Here is a 24,081-nt window from a genome sequence, read left to right on the forward strand (position 1 = left end):
CGCCCGAACAGGGACTTGAACCCTGGACCCTCAGATTAAAAGTCTGATGCTCTACCGACTGAGCTATCCGGGCTTCGGAAAAGTTTAAACAATTTATATCTGAAAAGAAGAAAATCAACGGAATTAGTGCATTTTTTATCATTGTGCGTAGTTTTATGAGCGAATAGAAAATATACAAGTGAATTTTTAGTAGGCGCACATCCGGCACATTAATTAGGTCAGCGGTCATTCCAAACAAACGCAGACCGTGCGGCAGCAGTCCCCTGGCAGACTCGCATCAAACCACGCAGCCGCAGCCAATAGGCTTGGCGCCCCACGAGCAGCCATGAGTCGAGATAATTCTTGGTAGCGAAAACCAATCAGATCGCTTTCTGCTACCAATATTCTACCAAGAATTGAAAGCTCGGGCCAATCGCATCCCGTATCGGCTACCAAGAATTGACCATTCACAACCCGTTTCGGTTACCAAGAATTGGCCAATAACGGCTCGGTCGGCTACCAAGAATTGGCGAATCACGGCTCGTGTTGGCTGCCAAAACTCAGAAAGGGCGGGCCAGCCTCTTGTCAGTTAATGTATTCTGCAAAAGCTCGTTCGAGTAATATGCGATTTGCGTTTCATTTTGAACTTTCTAAAAATGTTACTCAGGAGTGTCGGTTTGTGCAGATATATTTACATTCACGTACACATTTTTTGAATGATTTTTTAAACATTGTTGGTGCAGTTTATTGCATTTAATAAATATTTGTGCAAAACGTGTAAAGACAGATATAATAATGTATAAATATAATAAACGTTGAATTTTATAATCATAGTTTCATTTTTTATACTTAACACTAATTTCACAAATCGTTCATAACAATGCTAATACATAATAATAATAGTTATAGTTATACTCTATATTAACATTGATGTTATAAAATATGCTTATAAAATAGACCTACACCTTTAATAATCTGACGATTCTAATTGTGCTGTAGAACAGCATATCTCTCTCTCTCTCTCTCTCTCTATATATATATATATGTATACAGTATATATATAATTAACTAAATGTTGTGTGTGCTGTTTACTGTAAGTATTCAAACATTTCCCTTTGCGATATTTCCAAGTATTTATTTTTATCTATTAGAATATATTACTTCCTAGATGTTACTGGTAACAAATAATAACGCATTTCACTTACTTATATAGCACCTTTACCATGGTCTCAGACGGCCGCACAGATAAGCAAGAGGGGTACAATAAAAATGAAAGCACAAAAAGAATGAATAAATAATAGTGCACAGCCTTGTGTTTGTATGTATTTATAAAATTTGGGAAGTAATATATTCTAGTTGATGCTGCTGACATTTAATTAATTTGAAGTAGGTTAAAATAAATATTTGGAAATATTGCAAAGGGAAATGTTTATATACTTTATATTCTTACTTAGAATCGTCTGAGTATTAAAGGTGTAGGTCTATTTTATAAGCATATTTTATAACATCAATGTTAATATAGAGTATACAGTAACTATAATTATTATTATTCTGTGTTAGCATTGATATGAACGATTTGTGAAATTAGTGTTAAGTATAAAAAATGAAACTATGATCATACAATTCAATGTTTATTATATTTATACATTATATCTGTCTTTACACGTTTTGCACGCATATTTAATAAATGTAATAAACCGCCCCAAGAATGGTTGAAAAATCATTCAAAAACATGTACATGAATGTAAATATATCTGTACAAACCGACACTCGTGAGTGACATTTTTAGAAAGTTCAAAATGAATCGCAAAGCGTCTGTGTGCTGACTCGAACGAGCTTTTGCAGAATACATTAACTGACAAGAGGCTGGCCTGCCCTTTCTGATTTTTGGTAGCCAACTCGAGCCGTGATTCGCCAATTCTTGGTAGCCGATACGGGCTGCGATTGGCCCGAGCTTTCAATTCTTGGTAGAATCTTGGTAGCAGAAAGCGATCTGATTGGTTTTCGCTACCAAGAATTACTTCGACTCATGGCTGCTCGGGGGAGCCCACGTAAGAACGTGCACGATGGCGAAGTCTGTTTAGTACAGTAGTTAGAACTCGTGTTAGGGTCTACTGCTACGTTTACACGTGCCGCCAGCCCCGCCTCATATTGGCTAATGGCTTACCTTGCATTGCAGGATATTGACGTGCCTTCAAACCCCATGTGAAAAGGCGCAAGAATGGGCCCCCAAACGGCTCACAACGCTAGTTACAATAGCTATGGGAAAGTCAGTGTCATCCATAATGTTTGGGACAAAGATCTTGATTTCCTCCTCAGCTTCACAATTTCAAATTACAAATAAAAGAATTGAAACGTGATTAAAGTGCATATTACAGATTTCCATACATTACACTGCATACATTGCAGTCAAACAACATTTTTTCAATGTGCTTCCCCCATTTCAGGGCACCATAAGCTTTGGGACACATAAATGGCAGGTCTATTAAAGCTGTCATATTTAGGGCTTAGTCGCACATCCCTTGTATGTAATGATTGCTTGAAGTCTGCTATTCGTAGACATCAGCAGGTGCTGAAGATCTTCTCTGGTGATGCACTGCTCTACCAAGCCTCTAATGCAGCCATCTTCAGCTCCTTCTTGTTTTGGGGCTTGTTCTGTTCTGTTTTCACTTCAGCATATGGAAGGCCCGCTCAATTGGATTGAAGTGGAGTGACTGGCCTGGCTATTCAAGAAATTTCCATTTTTTAGCACTGATAAACTCCTGTGTTGCCTCAGCAGTCTGTTTAGCTAATTATCTTGTTTTAGGATGAAGAACCGCCCAAGGAGTTTGGAGGCATTGACTGGAACTTGAACAGATCAGATGTTTACACTTCAGAATTTGTTGTGCCTCTCCCATCGACAGTTCCATCATCAATGAAGAGAAGTGTTCCAGGACCTGTGGCAGCCATACATGCCCAACCCATAACACCCCAAAGCACCATATTTAACAGATAAGGTGGTCGTCTTTGGATCTCTGGCAGTTTCTTGTCATCTCCACACTTTGCTCTTCCCATCACTCTGATGAGGTTCATCTTTGTCTCGTTTCTCCACAAGACCTTTACCCAGAATTCTGCAGGCTCTTTGAAGTGTTCTCATTTTGAAGTCACTGCAGGTTTTTTGTCTGGAGCCTCCTGACTCACCAGTATAAGCAAACCCCCAGATACGCTATAAAGGGTGGCGCACAAAAACTGAACCATCTCCAACTCCAACATCGACATACGTTTGTTAGCCCGTACACGAAACGAAAGATGTGCAATACAAAAATCTGTACTTACTGGTTAGAGGAGGTGCTGGAAATGATTTCCTTGTGCGTCAATACACTTTTCTGCATGCTGCACCATATTGTCATAGACGTGACGCAGCTCAGCTACTTCCATTTTTCCAATTTCACTCTGAATATTGTCCTTCAGTTCCTCTAATGCCTTAGGATTATTAACATACACTTTTCCCTTCAGATTGCCCCACAGGTGAAAGTCGCAAGTGGATAGGTCCGGTGATCTTGGTGGCCACAAACCTTTGCTGACAGTTCGTTCCTCTGTGAAGATGTTGTGAATTTGAGAAAGTGACTCATGAGAAGTATGACATGTCGCTCCATCCTGTTGGAAGATGGCGTACTGGTCGGAGATGGTTTGGTTTTTCGTGCGCCACCCTGTACCATTTGATTTGTCTTCGTGACAAGTTATGCAAGACGTTGAGCTTTTTCAGATTTTCCTACCCTGTTTTTGGCCAACCAATAAGTGTCTTCGGCAAAAATGATCAGAAGGACTTGGAAGTTGTGCAAGCTACATCAACTGACCCAAGCAGTTCACTCCTAGTGGGATATGAGGGGGTCAAAATTACCCCTTTTCACAAAACCTTGAAAAAACTGAGATTGATCATATAGGCCTGCATTTATAAAAATACTGGTTCCTTAATGGCACTTTACTTGGATGAATATTTTCTTGCAGAACCATTGCTTTACAAAGAAGCATTTCACTTTGTGAAGGATTTTTTGCTATGAAGTTGGTTCTGTGGTCTTTGTAAAGGTATATGCAGACAAAACAGAAATCTTTAATGTGTAGTAGACGACCTAGCAGGAAACGAACAGATCAAGAAAAGATGAACTCGACCTGAGTTAGTATATGCAGCAAGAGTACTTTTAAAAAATTAGGAATCCATTTGTATTTCAAAAATCTGGTATCTATTCATATTTAAGGAACTTATTATACAGATCAAAGTAAATAAAGGTTCTCTGTAGAACTTTCAAGTGGATGGTTCTTTTGGGCTGGGATGAGACGTGACTTTTTCAGAGAGACACTTTCATGTCCTGTGAGATGAGTGTTTGTGCCAAGAGATTTAACCACACCCAGTTCCTGGAAATAAAAGACAAAAGTAGAACGTCATAAAGAATTCAAAAACGGTGCAATACACATGCAGAGCAGGTTAGAGATAATGAAAGTACTAACATTCGAAAGTATCAAAAAAATGATAGTAAAGATCGCATTAGCGCAAACAAATGGAAATTATTACTCGGTGAAATAACAGAATAGCGAAAAGAGATTGAATATATTGTTTGGATTTAAACTTTAAGTCGGAGACTTGTAGATCATCTAATTCTTGTTGCCATCAGGGAAAAATAGTGTTTCTTCCCAATGAAGAGGCCTATCCATGAGAATTTAAAATATTTGTTGTTTGGTGAACGTGAAATCCCGCGAGAGAAAACACTTCTCATTTGTGTGAATGCTATTGTCAGACACATTTCTTGTAGAGAGAAAGAAACGATATTCGCTCACGGGCAGTTATAAGTGGCATTGTCACGATGTAATTCCAAACACGGAATCAAAATTCAAAGCGATATTGATGAAAAGGTAAAAACGAAAAGAGATCGAATATATGGACATAGGTTATATGACAGAAATGCACCGCGTGAGATGCAGATCACGCGGCATGACAGCAGCACTAATCCAGCAGCTGATCGAGCAAAGAGGAGGTAAAAAAAAACTATATTTGTTTCCCATTGTATCACCGTTTAAGAGGGGATTTTCGGAGGAGCGACTGCGTGTCCTTGGGGTGCGTTCAGTACCCCTCTTCACAACGTGAGCGGCAGAGACGAGGGGGGATTGGCAAGCGAAGCGAGCAGGGGGCAAAGCCCCCTAGTATATAGTAGACCCCCGCGAAGTTGTGGTTTAGAGTTCACGGCCTTAGTCATTCGCGGATTTTTCCTTGGAACCTAACTAATAATTGTTAGCGGAAACCGCAAATATCCTCTGCAGTTTTTATGGCTTTTTTTCGTGGCAATACTGTACTAATAGAGAGAACAGGAAGCAACTGTAGAGAAAACCGCGACTTGGGATGGTGAAGGTATCCAATAGAATTTGAAACTGCAACTCCCAGAAGTCCCTGCAGTGGCTGTGATTGGTCTTCTGCTGAAGGTGCTGGGCATCCTGCAAAAAAAGAAGCACTCCTGAACCCGTCTTCACCATTTCAGGAAATACCAGTAGGACTATCTTTACTTTCCCAGTCAACGTGTGGGTCTCTGGACTATCTATTTTCATCATTACAATTCATCTGTTGCTGTTTTTCATTAACTTTTTCATGATTTGTTGTGTGTGTTTTGTTTGTGCTTTGTTGTATTTAATGTGTAATCGGCGTAAGGGGAACAGGGGTGGTATCGTTGTTTTCTTATTTCATTAGTTTTCATTACATTCTTTATTTCCTGTTTGATTACCGGTTTGCTTTGTTTTTGTCTCTGTTTGTGAGTGCACGCGGGTCGGGTGCGTCCTTGGAATCTCCACCATAAAAATAAATAAATCGCCGTCTTCTCGATTGCGGCTTCTTGCGCGACGCTACGCTTACTTAAAAGCCTGAACCATACCTGTCCTTTTTGTTGATTGCTTTGTTTCTCTCTCCTCCTCCAGACATTCTCTGCTCCTGTTGAGGGTCCTGCTCCCCTATAATATTTGTCTATTCTTTAATCGATAACTAACTGCATACTGAGCTCCTTTTACTTCTGAAAGAGACATGTTTGTTTGAAGTGTTTGAATAAAGTTCCTGTCTCTACAATCTCCTGTGTTTCTCTGCAATTCTGTGACCCAAGCGTGACACCCTGCAGCACTGCCCCTGGGATTAAGCTGCTGCACTAGACTAGCCTGGTAAGCATCAGCGTTGGCTTCTGTGTGCTTGCGTGCAGCCAGTTTAAGTGCAGTTGGCTCGGTGATTTACATCCATGGCGTCAGTTGCACTTTGTACATATTGTTCCAGTAGTTTTTAAAATAGTTTTACTGTTCATTAGCAGTGTGTATAATGATTAGTGTTGCAGTATTTGTGATGCTGTTTGCATGAAAAATGTGTTCCATTAAAATGTCACTTTTTCTTTGTTAATTGTGACGTTTACTTAAAGTGCAGCAAAAAAGTATTTGGCATCCAGGGATGCATTAACCCCCAAGTGTGTGTCAGTTTAAGGGTTAAAGCCCCAAGATGACGCCGAAACGAGCTGCACCGTCTAAGGCTTCTGGCAATGAAAACACGCTTGTATGAATTACAGTACATATAGTGGTAACATCTGTATTTTACATTCTAGCACTGCTGGAGACATAGCAGTACAGTATACAGGTTTACCTTTACATTCTTTATTTTTAGGTAATGTATTGAGCTGACTGCGGTGGTTTGGCATCCTGCCCGGGATTGGTTCCTGCCTTGTGCCTTGTGTTGGCTTGGATTGGCTCCAGCAGACCCCCGTGACCCTGTGTTCGGATTCAACGTGTTGGAAAATGGATGGATGGATGGTATTGAGCTGAGTTTGAAATGAAAGTGTTTTGGGGGCATATTTAGGATTTAAACTATGAAAATAGGCATTTTTTTAACCACATCCAAAATTCGCGGTTTTTCACAATTCGCGGGTGCTCTATGAATGTAATTTTGGGGGTGTACTGTACTATATTTTACGGATTTTATATATAAAAAATATAACCTAATGACCTGTGAACTGAAGCTGTCCCTGAATCGACAAGAGTGCCAGTGGCCCTGTACATTCAGTTATTTTAGGGTAAATATATAAACATTTACAAGTATTTATTTTTCCATGCTTAATGCAAGTGACTTTAAATGAATTTCAAAATAGACTATATTATTTAGCATAGCCTATGTTTTTAGATACATACAAACACAGGCCTATTCATTATTATTTATTCACTTCCAGGTTCCTTTATTCTTACTGTGACCATTTGACTCTCTGTGCAGCACTCCAGGCATGGTAAAGGTGCTATTGAAGTCAAATTGATTATTATTTATTTTAATCCTAATTTAACAGGACGGGCAGTTTGTTTATGCGTCATTGTTAACTGTGCCCATTGTTTACGTGTTCCTTTCACAAAGATGTAATTAAAGGTTTTTATTTAATCAAAATGAAAGCAAACTCTATTCATATCAATGGAAAGCGAAAAAATATAACATCACTTAAATATTTATGAATGAAAATCATTACTCGTGCATAAAATGAGCATGTTGTAGCGACCTCTCCGCAAAACACCAAGAAAATGACACGAACGTAAAACAACAACGAAGGAAACTGAGCAGGAACTATTTACAATAAACCTCTCATTTTTGTGAAAGACGCCTTAAAAAAATCCTCCTCCACCCCCGCACTCACACTTCACCCCTATATGTCACACCTCCTCTTCATACCCAGAACTTTCTACCGTTATTCATTTCCCTGACGGCAGTCCACCTCGTCTCTATACGCCTCAGCCGCCGAGTAGGATAGTTTTGGGCAGCCGCCAGGCATCATCCCGCCTGGGATGCTACAATATTATGGATAAAGACATGTTTTATCCCTTTCATTATTTTATAAATACATACTTTTGCATATTACAGTGGTGTGAAAAACTATTTGCCCCCTTCCTGATTTCTTATTCTTTTGCATGTTTGTCACACAAAATGTTTCTGATCATCAAACACATTTAACCATTAGTCAAATATAACACAAGTAAACACAAAATGCAGTTTTTAAATGATGGTTTTTATTATTTAGGGAGAAAAAAAAATCCAAACCTACATGGCCCTGTGTGAAAAAGTAATTGCCCCCCTTGTTAAAAAATAACCTAACTGTGGTGTATCACACCTGAGTTCAATTTCCGTAGCCACCCCCAGGCCTGATTACTGCCACACCTGTTTCAATCAAGAAATCACTTAAATAGGAGCTGCCTGACACAGAGAAGTAGACCAAAAGCACCTCAAAAGCTAGACATCATGCCAAGATCCAAAGAAATTCAGGAACAAATGAGAACAGAAGTAATTGAGATCTATCAGTCTGGTAAAGGTTATAAAGCCATTTCTAAAGCTTTGGGACTCCAGCGAACCACAGTGAGAGCCATTATCCACAAATGGCAAAAACATGGAACAGTGGTGAACCTTCCCAGGAGTGGCCGGCCGACCAAAATTACCCCAAGAGCGCAGAGACGACTCATCCGAGAGGTCACAAAAGACCCCAGGACAATGTCTAAAGAACTGCAGGCCTCACTTGCCTCAATTAAGGTCAGTGTTCACGACTCCACCATAAGAAAGAGACTGGGCAAAAACGGCCTGCATGGCAGATGTCCAAGACGCAAACCACTGTTAAGCAAAAAGAACATTAGGGCTCGTCTCAATTTTGCTAAGAAACATCTCAATGATTGCCAAGACTTTTGGGAAAATACCTTGTGGACTGATGAGACGAAAGTTGAACTTTTTGGAAGGCAAATGTCCCGTTACATCTGGCGTAAAAGGAACACAGCATTTCAGAAAAAGAACATCATACCAACAGTAAAATATGGTGGTGGTAGTGTGATGGTCTGGGGTTGTTTTGCTGCTTCAGGACCTGGAAGGCTAGCTGTGATAGATGGAACCATGAATTCTACTGTCTACCAAAAAATCCTGAAGGAGAATGTCCGGCCATCTGTTCGTCAACTCAAGCTGAAGCGATCTTGGGTGCTGCAACAGGACAATGACCCAAAACACACCAGCAAATCCACCTCTGAATGGCTGAAGAAAAACAAAATGAAGACTTTGGAGTGGCCTAGTCAAAGTCCTGACCTGAATCCAATTGAGATGCTATGGCATGACCTTAAAAAGGCGGTTCATGCTAGAAAACCCTCAAATAAAGCTGAATTACAACAATTTTGCAAAGATGAGTGGGCCAAAATTCCTCCAGAGCGCTGTAAAAGACTCATTGCAAGTTATCGCAAACGCTTGATTGCAGTTATTGCTGCTAAGGGTGGCCCAACCAGTTATTAGGTTCAGGGGGCAATTACTTTTTCACACAGGGCCATGTAGGTTTGGATTTTTTTTTCTCCCTAAATAATAAAAACCACCATTTCCAAACTGCATTTTGTGTTTACTTGTGTTATATTTGACTAATGGTTAAATGTGTTTGATGATCAGATACATTTTGTGTGACAAACATGCAAAAGAATAAGAAATCAGGAAGGGGGCAAATAGTTTTTCACACCACTGTATATAAATATACGTATTTAACCCTTCCATTATTGTGCACATGTATATACTTTGCATTGAATGAGAATATTATATCTTCTCCTTTCTGCTGCTCCTATTTAGGGGTCGCCACAACGGATAATCGATCTCCATCTATCCCTGTCTTTTATATCAATATTTTATACATGTATAAATATTGTGTACATATATGTACAGTGTAAATATTTGATCCTTTTCATTATTGCGCCACTCATAACTTTTGCATAAAATTAATATATTATGCAAATGGCTATTTTTAACGGAGGTAAATTGTTTACTTTCTAAAATTCAGCTGTAGTATTCTTTAATGATTGGAATTTTTTTTTTAAACTTATGTTAGCGACATTTTCTTATAGAGGTCTGGAACGAGCGGGATTCGGACGGAAAGTACAAAAATGCTTCATAATGACTGAGTTAGCTCTCATCACAGCTGTGTGTCAACTTCTATGTGGTACTAATATGTGCCCGGCTAGCTCAGTCGGTAGAGCATGAGACTCTTAATCTCAGGGTCGTGGGTTCGAGCCCCACGTTGGGCGAGTATGTTTTTTCACTCGTTTACAGAATTTATGCATTCGAATTAAAAGACAATAAACACCAGCGCTGACATTGCGAATGCAAGTGACGCACGACGTTTCCTGCACATTTGTAAACTGTGATGTTTTTTTTTTGGTTGCACCAGCCAATCGGGTCACATTCTACTACCAACATTTTACCAGTTGAAACATTGGGCCAATCACAGGTCGTATCCCCAAAAAGATTGGAACAGTTGGGTCAATCACAGCCTCTAAAAACTGAAAGCTCGGGCAAATCACAGTCCGAACCCTTACCACGAATTAAAAGCTCGGACCAATCATCGTCCACATCTTTACCAAGGAATTGAAAGCTCGGGCCAATCACAATGCATAGCTCTACCAGGAATTGAAAGCTCGGGCAAATCACAGTCCGCATCTCTACCAGGAATTGAATGCTCGGGCCAATCACAGTCTGTTTCTCAAGAATTTCCCGACCAATCCCATGATTATCAATGCTGTTATGCATTTCCTCCGTGCAGTTTATGCTTATTATGGATTATTATGTATTTTTTGCTTTTTCGTCAAATAATGTATTGGACCCTCCCAATTTAACGACATTCGTTCGTTACTGTCTTCATGTGTTATTCATTTATTCGCTTATTTATATCTGAAAAGTGCAAGATATATGCATTAGTATATATAAAATGCACGTGTATAATCGCACAACTGCACATTTAAATGTGTCGTTATACTAATAATTAGGTTAAATAATTAAATATAACATTACAAATATAAATAAATGTAGGATTCTAGACATGTATTTCATATAGTACATTTATCATTAGTATATGCTAACTATCTAAATGTCATTCAGATTATTTACAAATATTGGTGCTTTGGATTTACACGCTGTCTTGAATTATTGGGTTTTTGCAATGGGCAGACACTAGATCAGGGGTCTCCTAACTTTTTTCCCCTGAGAGCTACTTTTACAAAATGAAAATGGCCGAGAGCTACTCATGTTTTCTAATGTTTATTCTCATAGCTTATTTCAACCCGAACAAACCGAATACGCTTGTTTTGCCTGAACATTTACAAAATGTTGGTGTCCACAGCTCACATTTTGCATTAAAACATCACAAAAAATATTTAGTTCACCTGCAAGTGCATTTTGTATGTCTGTATGCATTTTCTAGTGTATCTCACACTATTGAATTAAAACATGAATTTTGTCAAACCAAAACAATGCAATTCCAAATCCACAGATATGACTTCTTCATTTGTCATTTTGTTCCATGTCACTGTGCCACTTTATTCACAGGTCCAGTTGCACGTGTGATGTGGAGTGGAGCCACTTAGGTTCACTCTTATGGAGTCATTTCAATGTTCAGTCTTGTTCTGAACTTTGATTTCATGTCAGAAAAGACAGACTCACAGAGGTATGTATACTCAAAAAAAGCAGACATTTTCAGAGCTGCTTGGTGAAGATTCTTCTAGTTATTTGGCTCTGCTAAGCTCCAGAAATGCTGAGAATGCTGTTGAGACTTGTGCTGCGCATTATTTTGAAGGTTTACTAATATATAAATATATAAAATCCAATGTCTTTCTGTCTGTCCGCTGTTCACGAGAGAAATACTTAACGGATTTAGATCGGGTTTTTTTCTATAATTTGCTTGAACATTCCGGTTGATTTTGCGACTTCTCTCATTTCGCTATGTATCATAGTTCGCTTGCGGTATCGATTTATTTGCACGAATCCAAGAAATACGCGGCGGGCCGAGGGAAGGGGGTGGAGGGGCCTTCCTCACTTACTCGCCTGCTTCGGAGAGTGTTCTTTAACTCCGCTTAGCTAGCGAACGAGAGAACAGTTGAATTTAACCTTGTTGATATTTAAAATAAAGTGTTACTTAGGTCTTGATGAGTTTTGAGTCCGGATATTCTCTTTAAGTGTATGTCACATTGAAAAGATAGATTGCAATTCAGATTGTAGATCGTGATATGATTTTTGGAAAGATCGCTCACCCCTAATTTGACTAATCAAGTTTTCAAATATATGTAGGATTCATTAACCCTTTGGCGAGCTATTTGGAAAGGGGTGGGGAGCTACCGGTAGCTCGCGAGCGACGTGTTGGAGACCCCTGCTCTAGATTAATTCTAAACGTATTAAATTCTCCCTTATATAAACAATTTCACTGACACTTGGTATATACCATGTCCGTATATATGTAGAGGTTATAAATACATATTTTGTTCAGTAATTCCATAGTTATATTCAAACTAGAAAATATTTAAATGTATAATTACTGCAAATGTATATGTTGTGTAGTCACAATTTATCTTGAATTTTCTTGTGTTTGCAAAGTTCCCGCTTTCTGAACTCCAGTGTTAGTTCCAAGCTACTTCATGGAACATGTATTTATTTGCTTATTTTTATCTCTGAATATTTGAAACTGTCTATCTATCTATCGCGTATACAGCACCTACCCACCCTCACGATTGACTGTGCGTAGAAACTGTCCCTGGACCTATGTCGTCTATTAGAATACAGTACATTATGTTTATATGAAACATAAATGTAAATTTACATTATTTACAAATATTTATTTTCCGTACTTTAAATAAATTATTTTTATTGACTTTCAAGTTAACTTAAATATGTCACCTTTCCAAATGTTTTTAGAAGTATACAAACGCTGTCTGATTTACCATTATTTTGCTTTTATTCCTATATAATTATTAATTTATTCATTACAACGTAGCATTTAAGTGTGACGCTTAATTTTGCTTTTTTTATTGTTTCACAAAATGATCAGAAAAAGTAGTGTTTTGTGTGCATTAATATGAGCGAACAGTTTGATATTACTATAATATTAATGAACGTAAATCATTAAGAGGTGTTGACCTGCTAGTTCAGAAGTTGGCAAATGAATAAAGAAGCAGGGGAGGACTTTTGAATTAAGTCAAAATACTATGTATTTAAACCTTCCATTATTGATCAGCTCTATACTTTTGAATTAAACGAGTATATTATTTATACATATGTTTAGATCTTGCGTTATAGAGACCTTTTGAATTAAATTAGTAAATTATTATGCATGTTTTTTGTCCTTCCTTTGTAGTGCAAACCTATACTTTTGAATTAAATGAGTGTATTATTATGCGTATTTTTAGACCTTCCATTAATGTGCAAATCTATACTTTTGAATTAAAGGAGTATACATGACTATTTATAACCATTTATTGTGCAATGCTTTTTATTACAGTTAACATTTTAGCTACATTTAAAAAATATATATATATATACATTTATTGTTTGTTTTGATATAGAAATAATGTCTTGAAAAATCCCGTAGGGTCATTGCAGGATTCTCACCTTGTTCCGCCATTGCAGACTGGGGTAAATTGTTTTGATTGTGTATATAGTAGTAGGGTGTTGTACCGTGTTAGTAATGATGAATTTAGGGAGAAGTCAAGCAAAATGAGACTTTTTATCGGCTAACTAAAAGATTACAATATGCAAGCCTTCGAGCCTCTAAGCGTGCCTATTGTGATTGTGTGTGTGTGTGTATATGTATATATATATATATATATATATATATATATATATATATATATATATATATATATATATATATATATCTATATATATCTATATAAACTTATTTTAACAGTATTTCCTTAAAAAGTGGTTGAACGGTCATTTCGGGATTCTTATGCGTGGAATTTTGCGGTAGATGTCCTGGCACCTACTCGCGCACTACTTAGAGCTAACGAATAATAAAATTGATTATATTTTCGACAACCAAATAAATGACACCAGAAAAATCATTATGGGTTCTTGAAGACCTTTTCCGTCGCGCGCCAGTGGTGTAGTGGTATCATGCAAGATTCCCATTCTTGCGACCCGGGTTCGATTCCCGGCTGGCGCACCACTTTTTTTTTTTTATTCCTCGGGTTGACGATGTCACTTAACGTACTGAGCTGTAAGGTGACGTCGACCCTCTCTATTCCTGGATCTGACGGCGGATGCGAAGAGCTCCCCGCTTTATACGGTCAGCAGTTACCATTATCGGAGCCGCAACTTCCATCATTGTCGATAACGCAGCACTTCTTATTTTTATCTTTAACTCTCTGTCGTTTATTAACTAATTGAAACGGTGTTATTAAAATACGACACTCCCTCCTGTTAACACATTAAGATCAGACACCGCAACCCCGCACGTTACTATATAGTGTGTGCCGCCGGTGGAGCTGGCGCGATTAATTGACGATGAAGGGGGTTGGACTTTTGAATAACTAACGCGGCATAAAAGCCACGCCTCCAACATCTCCAAAGAGGAGAAGGCAATTTATGACAATGAAAACCACTTAAAGTTTAAGTTTAAGTCTTAAACTGAGGGCAGTCACCGCACGAAACGTTTTTAATGCAGGTCAGTGTTTGTTTTGAGATGATCTTGTTCCGTTCTCCCCGTGGACCTCGATAAAATCCGTCAGCTGTCCCTCTGAACTCTTTGTGCTTTTCAAATTTAACAATCCCCTGAGATAAACGAGAAAGAGGTCTTGTGCAATTTAAGTGGATTCCAGAGTTTAAAGTATTTTTAAAAAATAATCTTCACAAAGACATTCTATTTAAGTCTTGAAAATTCCAAACACAGTGGGCCCCCGTCATAGTGAAGGTGGTTAATTGGATGCAGCTAAGTGCTATTTTTATATAGCTGGTTATGCTACCCGTTTAAAACGGTTAAATATCAAAATAATAAATGTTGACCTCAGTTTTTAACGTTTGCACTGCACCAGGCAATGCCTGCATCATTGTTATATACCATTCAGTATGCGATTTGTAAAAGCAGCATTAATGTGTATAATGTGACATCTGTTAGAATGACAAAAGCAAAGCATTTTATTACTATAAATGTGATGCACCATCTTTCTTACTTGAGAGACACATCAACTGGACGGACACACAAAAAGACACACATTCAGTTTTTTCCTTTTATTAAGATGGATTTTGTAATTTATTTATTTTTTCACCAGAGGTTAATATTATTTAGTCACTGGAGATGCGTACTGTTGACCATTCTACATACATTTGCCCACCATGAGTAAAACAATCCTGTCGTAGATCAATTTGTGCTTTTCATAGAGTCTGACCTAGCCTTTTGTTAATGGCCATTGTAAATGTTAGTTTTACAGGAAACTACTCCTTCAAATGTGATAACTGAAATTTTGTGCTCTTGCCTTCAGCAGAAATGACTGTCAAGCCTGGGTGCCCATACAGGCAAAAAGCTTTACCGTGACAAAGGAAACAAAGTTCAATGAGAGCCACAAAGGCGGGCCTCAAGTAAAGCCTAAATTTCTCCATCGATGAGAGGCATGTGACTGGAGCCTCAGGCCCACCGTGTCTCGTGGTGTGTTTCTTGGTTTTTCTGGTCGGCTCTTTCGGTAAGTATGGAGAGCCGGTATTCCACGTTTCACCAAAACAGTGTTACCTAGGTACAAGGAAAAAAAATGCAAAGTTTCCAATGAAGCGGTTCACACATGACCATACCTCTTATAACCAGCAGAACCTGGGTAGCTCAGTCGGTAGAGCATCAGACTTTTAATCTGAGGGTCCAGGGTTCAAGTCCCTGTTTGGGCGTGTTGTCCTTATACTGTATTGTACGAAGCTCGTGGCAAATTGAATGTGCGGCAAAATAGAGCCTGACATCTTAAACCCTAATGAAAAGACACTTGCCAAATAGATCACAGCAGTGGCATGGGCAATTGCAGGCGCCAGTGGTGTAGTGGTATCATGTAAGATTCCCATTCTTGCGACCTGGGTTCGATTCCCGGCTGGCGCAGTGATTTTAGATTGAATTCACCGTAAATCTGAGTGGAACTTTGCCAGGAAGGGTTGGTAGCGCAATACGCAATTTCCGGTCTGTCGGTAGTTCCGCGGTTCGTTTTCCGGAGAACTTTTGGCGTATGAGAAATTCTCGTTCGCTTACAACTGCTCGTCCTGAAGTCGAGCCGGTGCACCGCCAGAAGAGAATTGGTCCGTTTTGGTGGAACCGCCCCCTTATGTGCGCATTCAACACCACTCGTGTAGGCTTTACTGCTCAAGAGCCCGCATAGCTCAGTCGGTAGAGCATCAGACTTTTAATCTGAGGGTCCAGGGTTCAAGTCCCTGTTCGGGCGTGTAGTCCTTACACTGTATTGTACGAAGGTCGTGGCAAATTGAATGTGTGGCAAAATAGAGCCTGACCTCTTCAAACCCTAATGAAAAGACACTTGCCAAATAGATCACAGCAGTGGCATGGGCAATTGCAGGCGCCAGTGGTGTAGTGGTATCATGTAAGATTCCCATTCTTGCGACCTGGGTTCGATTCCCGGCTGGCGCAGTGATTTTAGATTGAATTCACCGTAAATCTGAGTGGAACTTTGCCAGGAAGGGTTGGTAGCGCAATACGCAATTTCCGGTCTGTCGGTAGTTCCGCAGTTCGTTTTCCGGAGCACTTTTGGCGTATGAGAAATTCTCGTTCGCTTGCAACTGATCGTCCTGAAGTCGAGCCGGTGCACCGCCAGAAGAAAATTGGTCCGTTTTGGTGGAACCGCCACCTTATGTGCGCATTCAACACCACTCGTGTAGGCTTTACTGCTCAAGAGCCCGGGTAGCTCAGTCGGTAGAGCATCAGACTTTTAATCTGAGGGTCCAGGGTTCAAGTCCCTGTTCGGGCGTGTTGTCCTTATACTGTATTGTACGAAGGTCGTGGCAAATTGAATGTGCGGCAAAATAGAGCCTGACCTCTTCAAACCCTAATGAAAAGACACTTGCCAAATAGATCACAGCAGTGGCATGGGCAATCGCAGGTGCCAGTGGTGTAGTGGTATCATGTAAGATTCCCATTCTTGCGACCTGGGTTCGATTCCCGGCTGGCGCAGTGATTTTAGATTGAATTCACCGTAAATCTGAGTGGAACTTTGCCAGGAAGGGTTGGTAGCGCAATACGCAATTTCCGGTCTGTCGGTAGTTCCGCAGTTCGTTTTCCGGAGCACTTTTGGCGTATGAGAAATTCTCGTTCGCTTGCAACTGATCGTCCTGAAGTCGAGCCGGTGCACCGCCAGAAGAGAATTGGTCCGTTTTGGTGGAACCGCCACCTTATGTGCGCATTCAACACCACTCGTGTAGGCTTTACTGCTCAAGAGCCCGGATAGCTCAGTCGGTAGAGCATCAGACTTTTAATCTGAGGGTCCAGGGTTCAAGTCCCTGTTCGGGCGTGTTGTCCTTATACTGTATTGTACGAAGGTCGTGGCAAATTGAATGTGCGGCAAAATAGAGCCTGACCTCTTCAAACCCTAATGAAAAGACACTTGCCAAATAGATCACAGCAGTGGCATGGGCAATCGCAGGCGCCAGTGGTGTAGTGGTATCATGTAAGATTCCCATTCTTGCGACCTGGGTTCGATTCCCGGCTGGCGCAGCGATTATAGATTGAATTCACCGTAAATCTGAGTGGAACTTTGCCAGGAAGGGTTGGTAGCGCAATACGCAATTTCCGGTCTGTCGGTAGTTCCGCAGTTCGTTTTCCGGAGCACTTTTGGCGTATGAGAAATTCTCGTTCGCTTGCAACTGCTCGTCCTGAAGTTGAGCCGGTGCACCGCCAGAAGAGAATTGGTCCGTTTTGGTGGAACCGCCACCTTATGTGCGCATTCAACACCACTCGTGTAGGCTTTACTGCTCAAGAGCCTGGATAGCTCAGTCGGTAGAGCATCAGACTTTTAATCTGAGGGTCCAGGGTTCAAGTCCCTGTTCGGGCGTGTTGTCCTTATACTGTATTGTACGAAGGTCGTGGCAAATTGAATGTGTGGCAAAATAGAGCCTGACCTCTTCAAACCCTAATGAAAAGACACTTGCCAAATAGATCACAGCAGTGGCATGGGCAATCGCAGGCGCCAGTGGTGTAGTGGTATCATGTAAGATTCCCATTCTTGCGACCTGGGTTCGATTCCCGGCTGGCGCAGTGACTTTAGATTGAATTCACCGTAAATCTGAGTGGAACTTTGCCAGGAAGGGTTGGTAGCGCAATACGCAATTTCCGGTCTGTCGGTAGTTCCGCAGTTCGTTTTCCGGAGCACTTTTGGCGTATGAGAAATTCTCGTTCGCTTGCAACTGCTCGTCCTGAAGTCGAGCCGGTGCACCGCCAGAAGAGAATTGGTCCGTTTTGGTGGAACCGCCACCTTATGTGCGCATTCAACACCACTCGTGTAGGCTTTACTGCTCAAGAGCCCGGGTAGCTCAGTCGGTAGAGCATCAGACTTTTAATCTGAGGGTCCAGGGTTCAAGTCCCTGTTCGGGCGTGTTGTCCTTATACTGTATTGTACGAAGGTCGTGGCAAATTGAATGTGCGGCAAAATAGAGCCTGACCTCTTCAAACCCTAATGAAAAGACACTTGCCAAATAGATCACAGCAGTGGCATGGGCAATCGCAGGCGCCAGTGGTGTAGTGGTATCATGTAAGATTCCCATTCTTGTGACCTGGGTTCGATTCCCGGCTGGCGCAGCGATTATAGATTGAATTCACCGTAAATCTGAGTGGAACTTTGCCAGGAAGGGTTGGTAGCGCAATACGCAATTTCCGGTCTGTCGGTAGTTCCGCAGTTCGTTTTCCGGAGCACTTTTGGCGTATGAGAAATTCTCGTTCGCTTGCAACTGCTCGTCCTGAAGTTGAGCCGGTGCACCGCCAGAAGAGAATTGGTCCGTTTTGGTGGAACCGCCACCTTATGTGCGCATTCAACACCACTCGTGTAGGCTTTACTGCTCAAGAGCCTGGATAGCTCAGTCGGTAGAGCATCAGACTTTTAATCTGAGGGTCCAGGGTTCAAGTCCCTGTTCGGGCGTGTTGTCCTTATACTGTATTGTACGAAGGTCGTGGCAAATTGAATGTGCGGCAAAATAGAGCCTGACCTCTTCAAACCCTAATGAAAAGACACTTGCCAAATAGATCACAGCAGTGGCATGGGCAATCGCAGGCGCCAGTGGTGTAGTGGTATCATGTAAGATTCCCATTCTTGCGACCTGGGTTCGATTCCCGGCTGGCGCAGTGATTTTAGATTGAATTCACCGTAAATCTGAGTGGAACTTTGCCAGGAAGGGTTGGTAGCGCAATACGCAATTTCCGGTCTGTCGGTAGTTCCGCAGTTCGTTTTCCGGAGCACTTTTGGCGTATGAGAAATTCTCGTTCGCTTGCAACTGCTCGTCCTGAAGTCGAGCCGGTGCACCGCCAGAAGAGAATTTGTCCGTTTTGGTGGAACCGCCACCTTATGTGCGCATTCAACACCACTCGTGTAGGCTTCACTGCTCAAGAACCCGGAAAGCTCAGTCGGTAGAGCATCAGACTTTTAATCTGAGGGTCCAGGGTTCAAGTCCCTGTTCGGGCGTGTTGTCCTTATACTGTATTGTACGAAGGTCATGGCAAATTGAATGTGCGGCAAAATAGAGCCTGACCTCTTCAAACCCTAATGAAAAGACACTTGCCAAATAGATCACAGCAGTGGCATGGGCAATCGCAGGTGTAGTGGTATCATGTAAGATTCCCATTTTTGCGACCTGGGTTTGATTCCCGGCTGGCGCAGTGATTTTAGATTGAATTCACCGTAAATCTGAGTGGAACTTTGCCAGGAAAGGTTGGTAGCGCAATACGCAATTTCCGGTCTGTCGGTAGTTCCGCAGTTCGTTTTCCGGAGCACTTTTGGCGTATGAGAAATTCTCGTTCGCTTGCAACTGCTCGTCCTGAAGTCGAGCCGGTGCACCGCCAGAAGAGAATTGGTCCGTTTTGGTGGAACCGCCACCTTATGTGCGCATTCAACACCACTCGTGTAGGCTTTACTGCTCAAGAGCCCGGATAGCTCAGTCGGTAGAGCATCAGACTTTTAATCTGAGGGTCCAGGGTTTAAGTCCCTCTTCGGGTGTGTTGTCCTTATACTGTATTGTACGAAGGTCGTGGCAAATTGAATGTGCGGCAAAATAGAGCCTGACCTCTTCAAACCCTAATGAAAAGACACTTGCCAAATAGATCACAGCAGTGGCATGGGCAATCGCAGGCGCCAGTGGTGTAGTGGTATCATGTAAGATTCCCATTCTTGCGACCTTGGTTCGATTCCCGGCTGGCGCAGTGATTTTAGATTGAATTCACCGTAAATCTGAGTGGAACTTTGCCAGGAAGGGTTGGTAGCGCAATACGCAATTTCCGGTCTGTCGGTAGTTCCGCAGTTCGTTTTCCAGAGCACTTTTGGCGTATGAAAAATTCCCGTTCCCTTGCAACTGCTCGTCCTGAAGTCGAGCCGGTGCACCTCCAGAAGAGAATTGGTCCGTTTTGGTGGAACCGCCACCTTATGTGCGCATTCAACACCACTCGTGTAGGCTTTACTGCTCAAGAGCCCGGAAAGCTCAGTCGGTAGAGCATCAGACTTTTAATCTGAGGGTCCAGCGTTCAAGTCCCTGTTCGGGCGTGTTGTCCTTATACTGTATTGTACGAAGGTCGTGGCAAATTGAATGTGCGGCAAAATAGAGCCTGACCTCTTCAAACCCTAATGAAAAGACACTTGCCAAATAAATCACAGCAGTGGCATGGGCAATCGCAGGTGTAGTGGTATCATGTCAGATTCCCATTTTTGCGACCTGGGTTCGATTCCCGGCTGGCGCAGTGATTTTAGATTGAATTCACCGTAAATCTGAGTGGAACTTTACCAGGATGGGTTGGTAGCGCAATACGCAATTTCCGGTCTGTCGGTAGTTCCGCAGTTCGTTTTCCGGATCACTTTTGGCGTATGAGAAATTCTCGTTCGCTTGCAACTGCTCGTCCTGAAGTCGAGCCGGTGCACCGCCAGAAGAGAATTTGTCCGTTTTGGTGGAACCGCCACCTTATGTGCGCATTCAACACCACTCGTGTAGGCTTCACTGCTCAAGAACCCGGAAAGCTCAGTCGGTAGAGCATCAGACTTTTAATCTGAGGGTCCAGGGTTCAAGTCCCTGTTCGGGCGTGTTGTCCTTATACTGTATTGTACGAAGGTCGTGGCAAATTGAATGTGCGGCAAAATAGAGCCTGACCTCTTCAAACCCTAATGAAAAGACACTTGCCAAATAGATCACAGCAGTGGCATGGGCAAATCGCAGGCGCCAGTGGTGTAGTGGTATCATGTAAGATTCCCATTCTTGCGACCTGGGTTCGATTCCCGGCTGGCGCAGTGACTTTAGATTGAATTCACCGTAAATCTGAGTGGAACTTTGCCAGGAAGGGTTGGTAGCGCAATACGCAATTTCCGGTCTGTCGGTAGTTCCGCAGTTCGTTTTCCGGAGCACTTTTGGCGTATGGGAAATTCTCGTTCGCTTGCAACTGCTCGTCCTGAAGTCGAGCCGGTGCACCGCCAGAAGAGAATTGGTCCGTTTTAGTGGAACCGCCACCTTATGTGCGCATTCAACACCACTCGTGTAGGCTTTACTGCTCAAGAGCCCGGATAGCTCAGTCGGTAGAGCATCAGACTTTTAATCTGAGGGTCCAGGGTTCAAATCCCTGTTCGGGCGTGTTGTCCTTATACTGTATTGTACGAAGGTCGTGGCAAATTGAATGTGTGGCAAAATAGAGCCTGACCTCTTCAAACCCTAATGAAAAGACACTTGCCAAATAGATCACAGCAGTGGCATGGGCAATCGCAGGCGGCAGTGGTGTAGTGGTATCATGTAAGATTCCCATTCTTGTGACCTGGGTTCGATTCCCGGCTGGCGCAGCGATTATAGATTGAATTCACCGTAAATCTGAGTGGAACTTTGCCAGAAAGGGTTGGTAGCGCAATACGCAATTTCCGGTCTGTCGGTAGTTCCGCAGTTCGTTTTCCGGAGCACTTTTGGCGTATGAGAAATTCTCGTTCGCTTGCAACTGCTCGTCCTGAAGTTGAGCCGGTGCACCGCCAGAAGAGAATTGGTCCGTTTTGGTGGAACCGCCACCTTATGTGCGCATTCAACACCACTCGTGTAGGCTTTACTGCTCAAGAGCCCCGATAGCTCAGTCGGTAGAGCATCAGACTTTTAATCTGAGGGTTCAAGTCCCTGTTCGGGCGTGTTGTCCTTATACTGTATTGTACGAAGGTCGTGGCAAATTGAATGTGCGGCAAAATAGAGCCTGACCTCTTCAAACCCTAATGAAAAGACACTTGCCAAATAGATCACAGCAGTGGCATGGGCAATCGCAGGCGCCAGTGGTGTAGTGGTATCATGTAAGATTCCCATTCTTGCGACCTGGGTTCGATTCCCGGCTGGCGCAGTGATTTTAGATTGAATTCACCGTAAATCTGAGTGGAACTTTGCCAGGAAGGGTTGGTAGCGCAATACGCAATTTCCGGTCTGTCGGTAGTTCCGCAGTTCGTTTTCCGGAGCACTTTTGGCGTATGAGAAATTCTCGTTCGCTTGCAACTGATCGTCCTGAAGTCGAGCCGGTGCACCGCCAGAAGAAAATTGGTCCGTTTTGGTGGAACCGCCACCTTATGTGCGCATTCAACACCACTCGTGTAGGCTTTACTGCTCAAGAGCCCGGGTAGCTCAGTCGGTAGAGCATCAGACTTTTAATCTGAGGGTCCAGGGTTCAAGTCCCTGTTCGGGCGTGTTGTCCTTACACTGTATTGTACGAAGGTCGTGGCAAATTGAATGTGCGGCAAAATAGAGCCTGACCTCTTCAAACCCTAATGAAAAGACACTTGCCAAATAGATCACAGCAGTGGCATGGGCAATCGCAGGCGCCAGTGGTGTAGTGGTATCATGTAAGATTCCCATTCTTGCGACCTGGGTTCGATTCCCGGCTGGCGCAGTGACTTTAGATTGAATTCACCGTAAATCTGAGTGGAACTTTGCCAGGAAGGGTTGGTAGCGCAATACGCAATTTCCGGTCTGTCGGTAGTTCCGCAGTTCGTTTTCCGGAGCACTTTTGGCGTATGAGAAATTCTCGTTCGCTTGCAACTGATCGTCCTGAAGTCGAGCCGGTGCACCGCCAGAAGAAAATTGGTCCGTTTTGGTGGAACCGCCACCTTATGTGCGCATTCAACACCACTCGTGTAGGCTTTACTGCTCAAGAGCCCGGATAGCTCAGTCGGTAGAGCATCAGACTTTTAATCTGAGGGTCCAGGGTTCAAGTCCCTGTTCGGGCGTGTTGTCCTTATACTGTATTGTACGAAGGTCGTGGCAAATTGAATGTGCGGCAAAATAGAGCCTGACCTCTTCAAACCCTAATGAAAAGACACTTGCCAAATAGATCACAGCAGTGGCATGGGCAATCGCAGGTGCCAGTGGTGTAGTGGTATCATGTAAGATTCCCATTCTTGCGACCTGGGTTCGATTCCCGGCTGGCGCAGCGATTATAGATTGAATTCACCGTAAATCTGAGTGGAACTTTGCCAGGAAGGGTTGGTAGCGCAATACGCAATTTCCGGTCTGTCGGTAGTTCCGCAGTTCGTTTTCCGGAGCACTTTTGGCGTATGAGAAATTCTCGTTCGCTTGCAACTGCTCGTCCTGAAGTCGAGCCGGTGCACCGCCAGAAGAGAATTGGTCCGTTTTGGTGGAACCGCCACCTTATGTGCGCATTCAACACCACTCGTGTAGGCTTTACTGCTCAAGAGCCCGGATAGCTCAGTCGGTAGAGCATCAGACTTTTAATCTGAGGGTCCAGGGTTCAAGTCCCTGTTCGGGCGTGTTGTCCTTATACTGTATTGTACGAAGGTCGTGGCAAATTGAATGTGCGGCAAAATAGAGCCTGACCTCTTCAAACCCTAATGAAAAGACACTTGCCAAATAGATCACAGCAGTGGCATGGGCAATCGCAGGTGCCAGTGGTGTAGTGGTATCATGTAAGATTCCCATTCTTGCGACCTGGGTTCGATTCCCGGCTGGCGCAGTGATTTTAGATTGAATTCACCGTAAATCTGAGTGGAACTTTGCCAGGAAGGGTTGGTAGCGGCAATACGCAATTTCGGTCTGTCGGTAGTTCCGCAGTTCGTTTTCCGGAGCACTTTTGGCGTATGAGAAATTCTCGTTCGCTTGCA

General features: G+C 42.5%; 32 non-coding genes across 32 annotated transcripts; 31 read left to right on the top strand and 1 right to left on the bottom strand.

Annotated features, from left to right (window-relative positions):
• On the bottom strand, window positions 1-73 carry trnak-uuu (transfer RNA lysine (anticodon UUU)). The gene has a single exon. It is a non-coding gene; the product is annotated as a tRNA-Lys (tRNA).
• Window positions 74-9,968: 9,895 nt separating this feature from the next.
• trnak-cuu (transfer RNA lysine (anticodon CUU)) lies at window positions 9,969-10,041 on the top strand. The gene has a single exon. It is a non-coding gene; the product is annotated as a tRNA-Lys (tRNA).
• Window positions 10,042-13,875: 3,834 nt separating this feature from the next.
• On the top strand, window positions 13,876-13,946 carry trnag-ccc (transfer RNA glycine (anticodon CCC)). The gene has a single exon. It is a non-coding gene; the product is annotated as a tRNA-Gly (tRNA).
• A 1,636-nt stretch (window positions 13,947-15,582) lies between these two features.
• On the top strand, window positions 15,583-15,655 carry trnak-uuu (transfer RNA lysine (anticodon UUU)). Its single transcript has one exon. It is a non-coding gene; the product is annotated as a tRNA-Lys (tRNA).
• A 131-nt stretch (window positions 15,656-15,786) lies between these two features.
• Window positions 15,787-15,857, top strand: trnag-ccc (transfer RNA glycine (anticodon CCC)). Its single transcript has one exon. It is a non-coding gene; the product is annotated as a tRNA-Gly (tRNA).
• Window positions 15,858-16,121: 264 nt separating this feature from the next.
• On the top strand, window positions 16,122-16,194 carry trnak-uuu (transfer RNA lysine (anticodon UUU)). Its single transcript has one exon. It is a non-coding gene; the product is annotated as a tRNA-Lys (tRNA).
• Window positions 16,195-16,326: 132 nt separating this feature from the next.
• On the top strand, window positions 16,327-16,397 carry trnag-ccc (transfer RNA glycine (anticodon CCC)). The gene has a single exon. It is a non-coding gene; the product is annotated as a tRNA-Gly (tRNA).
• Window positions 16,398-16,661: 264 nt separating this feature from the next.
• trnak-uuu (transfer RNA lysine (anticodon UUU)) lies at window positions 16,662-16,734 on the top strand. Its single transcript has one exon. It is a non-coding gene; the product is annotated as a tRNA-Lys (tRNA).
• Window positions 16,735-16,866: 132 nt separating this feature from the next.
• Window positions 16,867-16,937, top strand: trnag-ccc (transfer RNA glycine (anticodon CCC)). Its single transcript has one exon. It is a non-coding gene; the product is annotated as a tRNA-Gly (tRNA).
• Window positions 16,938-17,201: 264 nt separating this feature from the next.
• Window positions 17,202-17,274, top strand: trnak-uuu (transfer RNA lysine (anticodon UUU)). Its single transcript has one exon. It is a non-coding gene; the product is annotated as a tRNA-Lys (tRNA).
• Window positions 17,275-17,406: 132 nt separating this feature from the next.
• trnag-ccc (transfer RNA glycine (anticodon CCC)) lies at window positions 17,407-17,477 on the top strand. Its single transcript has one exon. It is a non-coding gene; the product is annotated as a tRNA-Gly (tRNA).
• Window positions 17,478-17,741: 264 nt separating this feature from the next.
• On the top strand, window positions 17,742-17,814 carry trnak-uuu (transfer RNA lysine (anticodon UUU)). Its single transcript has one exon. It is a non-coding gene; the product is annotated as a tRNA-Lys (tRNA).
• Window positions 17,815-17,946: 132 nt separating this feature from the next.
• trnag-ccc (transfer RNA glycine (anticodon CCC)) lies at window positions 17,947-18,017 on the top strand. Its single transcript has one exon. It is a non-coding gene; the product is annotated as a tRNA-Gly (tRNA).
• A 264-nt stretch (window positions 18,018-18,281) lies between these two features.
• On the top strand, window positions 18,282-18,354 carry trnak-uuu (transfer RNA lysine (anticodon UUU)). The gene has a single exon. It is a non-coding gene; the product is annotated as a tRNA-Lys (tRNA).
• A 132-nt stretch (window positions 18,355-18,486) lies between these two features.
• Window positions 18,487-18,557, top strand: trnag-ccc (transfer RNA glycine (anticodon CCC)). The gene has a single exon. It is a non-coding gene; the product is annotated as a tRNA-Gly (tRNA).
• Window positions 18,558-18,821: 264 nt separating this feature from the next.
• trnak-uuu (transfer RNA lysine (anticodon UUU)) lies at window positions 18,822-18,894 on the top strand. The gene has a single exon. It is a non-coding gene; the product is annotated as a tRNA-Lys (tRNA).
• A 132-nt stretch (window positions 18,895-19,026) lies between these two features.
• trnag-ccc (transfer RNA glycine (anticodon CCC)) lies at window positions 19,027-19,097 on the top strand. Its single transcript has one exon. It is a non-coding gene; the product is annotated as a tRNA-Gly (tRNA).
• Window positions 19,098-19,361: 264 nt separating this feature from the next.
• On the top strand, window positions 19,362-19,434 carry trnak-uuu (transfer RNA lysine (anticodon UUU)). The gene has a single exon. It is a non-coding gene; the product is annotated as a tRNA-Lys (tRNA).
• A 458-nt stretch (window positions 19,435-19,892) lies between these two features.
• trnak-uuu (transfer RNA lysine (anticodon UUU)) lies at window positions 19,893-19,965 on the top strand. Its single transcript has one exon. It is a non-coding gene; the product is annotated as a tRNA-Lys (tRNA).
• A 132-nt stretch (window positions 19,966-20,097) lies between these two features.
• Window positions 20,098-20,168, top strand: trnag-ccc (transfer RNA glycine (anticodon CCC)). Its single transcript has one exon. It is a non-coding gene; the product is annotated as a tRNA-Gly (tRNA).
• A 264-nt stretch (window positions 20,169-20,432) lies between these two features.
• Window positions 20,433-20,505, top strand: trnak-uuu (transfer RNA lysine (anticodon UUU)). Its single transcript has one exon. It is a non-coding gene; the product is annotated as a tRNA-Lys (tRNA).
• A 458-nt stretch (window positions 20,506-20,963) lies between these two features.
• trnak-uuu (transfer RNA lysine (anticodon UUU)) lies at window positions 20,964-21,036 on the top strand. Its single transcript has one exon. It is a non-coding gene; the product is annotated as a tRNA-Lys (tRNA).
• A 133-nt stretch (window positions 21,037-21,169) lies between these two features.
• On the top strand, window positions 21,170-21,240 carry trnag-ccc (transfer RNA glycine (anticodon CCC)). Its single transcript has one exon. It is a non-coding gene; the product is annotated as a tRNA-Gly (tRNA).
• A 264-nt stretch (window positions 21,241-21,504) lies between these two features.
• On the top strand, window positions 21,505-21,577 carry trnak-uuu (transfer RNA lysine (anticodon UUU)). The gene has a single exon. It is a non-coding gene; the product is annotated as a tRNA-Lys (tRNA).
• Window positions 21,578-21,709: 132 nt separating this feature from the next.
• Window positions 21,710-21,780, top strand: trnag-ccc (transfer RNA glycine (anticodon CCC)). The gene has a single exon. It is a non-coding gene; the product is annotated as a tRNA-Gly (tRNA).
• Window positions 21,781-22,242: 462 nt separating this feature from the next.
• trnag-ccc (transfer RNA glycine (anticodon CCC)) lies at window positions 22,243-22,313 on the top strand. The gene has a single exon. It is a non-coding gene; the product is annotated as a tRNA-Gly (tRNA).
• A 264-nt stretch (window positions 22,314-22,577) lies between these two features.
• trnak-uuu (transfer RNA lysine (anticodon UUU)) lies at window positions 22,578-22,650 on the top strand. Its single transcript has one exon. It is a non-coding gene; the product is annotated as a tRNA-Lys (tRNA).
• Window positions 22,651-22,782: 132 nt separating this feature from the next.
• trnag-ccc (transfer RNA glycine (anticodon CCC)) lies at window positions 22,783-22,853 on the top strand. The gene has a single exon. It is a non-coding gene; the product is annotated as a tRNA-Gly (tRNA).
• A 264-nt stretch (window positions 22,854-23,117) lies between these two features.
• trnak-uuu (transfer RNA lysine (anticodon UUU)) lies at window positions 23,118-23,190 on the top strand. The gene has a single exon. It is a non-coding gene; the product is annotated as a tRNA-Lys (tRNA).
• Window positions 23,191-23,322: 132 nt separating this feature from the next.
• On the top strand, window positions 23,323-23,393 carry trnag-ccc (transfer RNA glycine (anticodon CCC)). Its single transcript has one exon. It is a non-coding gene; the product is annotated as a tRNA-Gly (tRNA).
• Window positions 23,394-23,657: 264 nt separating this feature from the next.
• trnak-uuu (transfer RNA lysine (anticodon UUU)) lies at window positions 23,658-23,730 on the top strand. The gene has a single exon. It is a non-coding gene; the product is annotated as a tRNA-Lys (tRNA).
• A 132-nt stretch (window positions 23,731-23,862) lies between these two features.
• trnag-ccc (transfer RNA glycine (anticodon CCC)) lies at window positions 23,863-23,933 on the top strand. The gene has a single exon. It is a non-coding gene; the product is annotated as a tRNA-Gly (tRNA).
• The last annotated feature ends 148 nt before the right edge of the window (window positions 23,934-24,081 follow it).

This window comes from Erpetoichthys calabaricus, chromosome 10 (genome assembly GCF_900747795.2).
Source record: "Erpetoichthys calabaricus chromosome 10, fErpCal1.3, whole genome shotgun sequence".
NCBI lineage: Eukaryota > Metazoa > Chordata > Cladistia > Polypteriformes > Polypteridae > Erpetoichthys > Erpetoichthys calabaricus.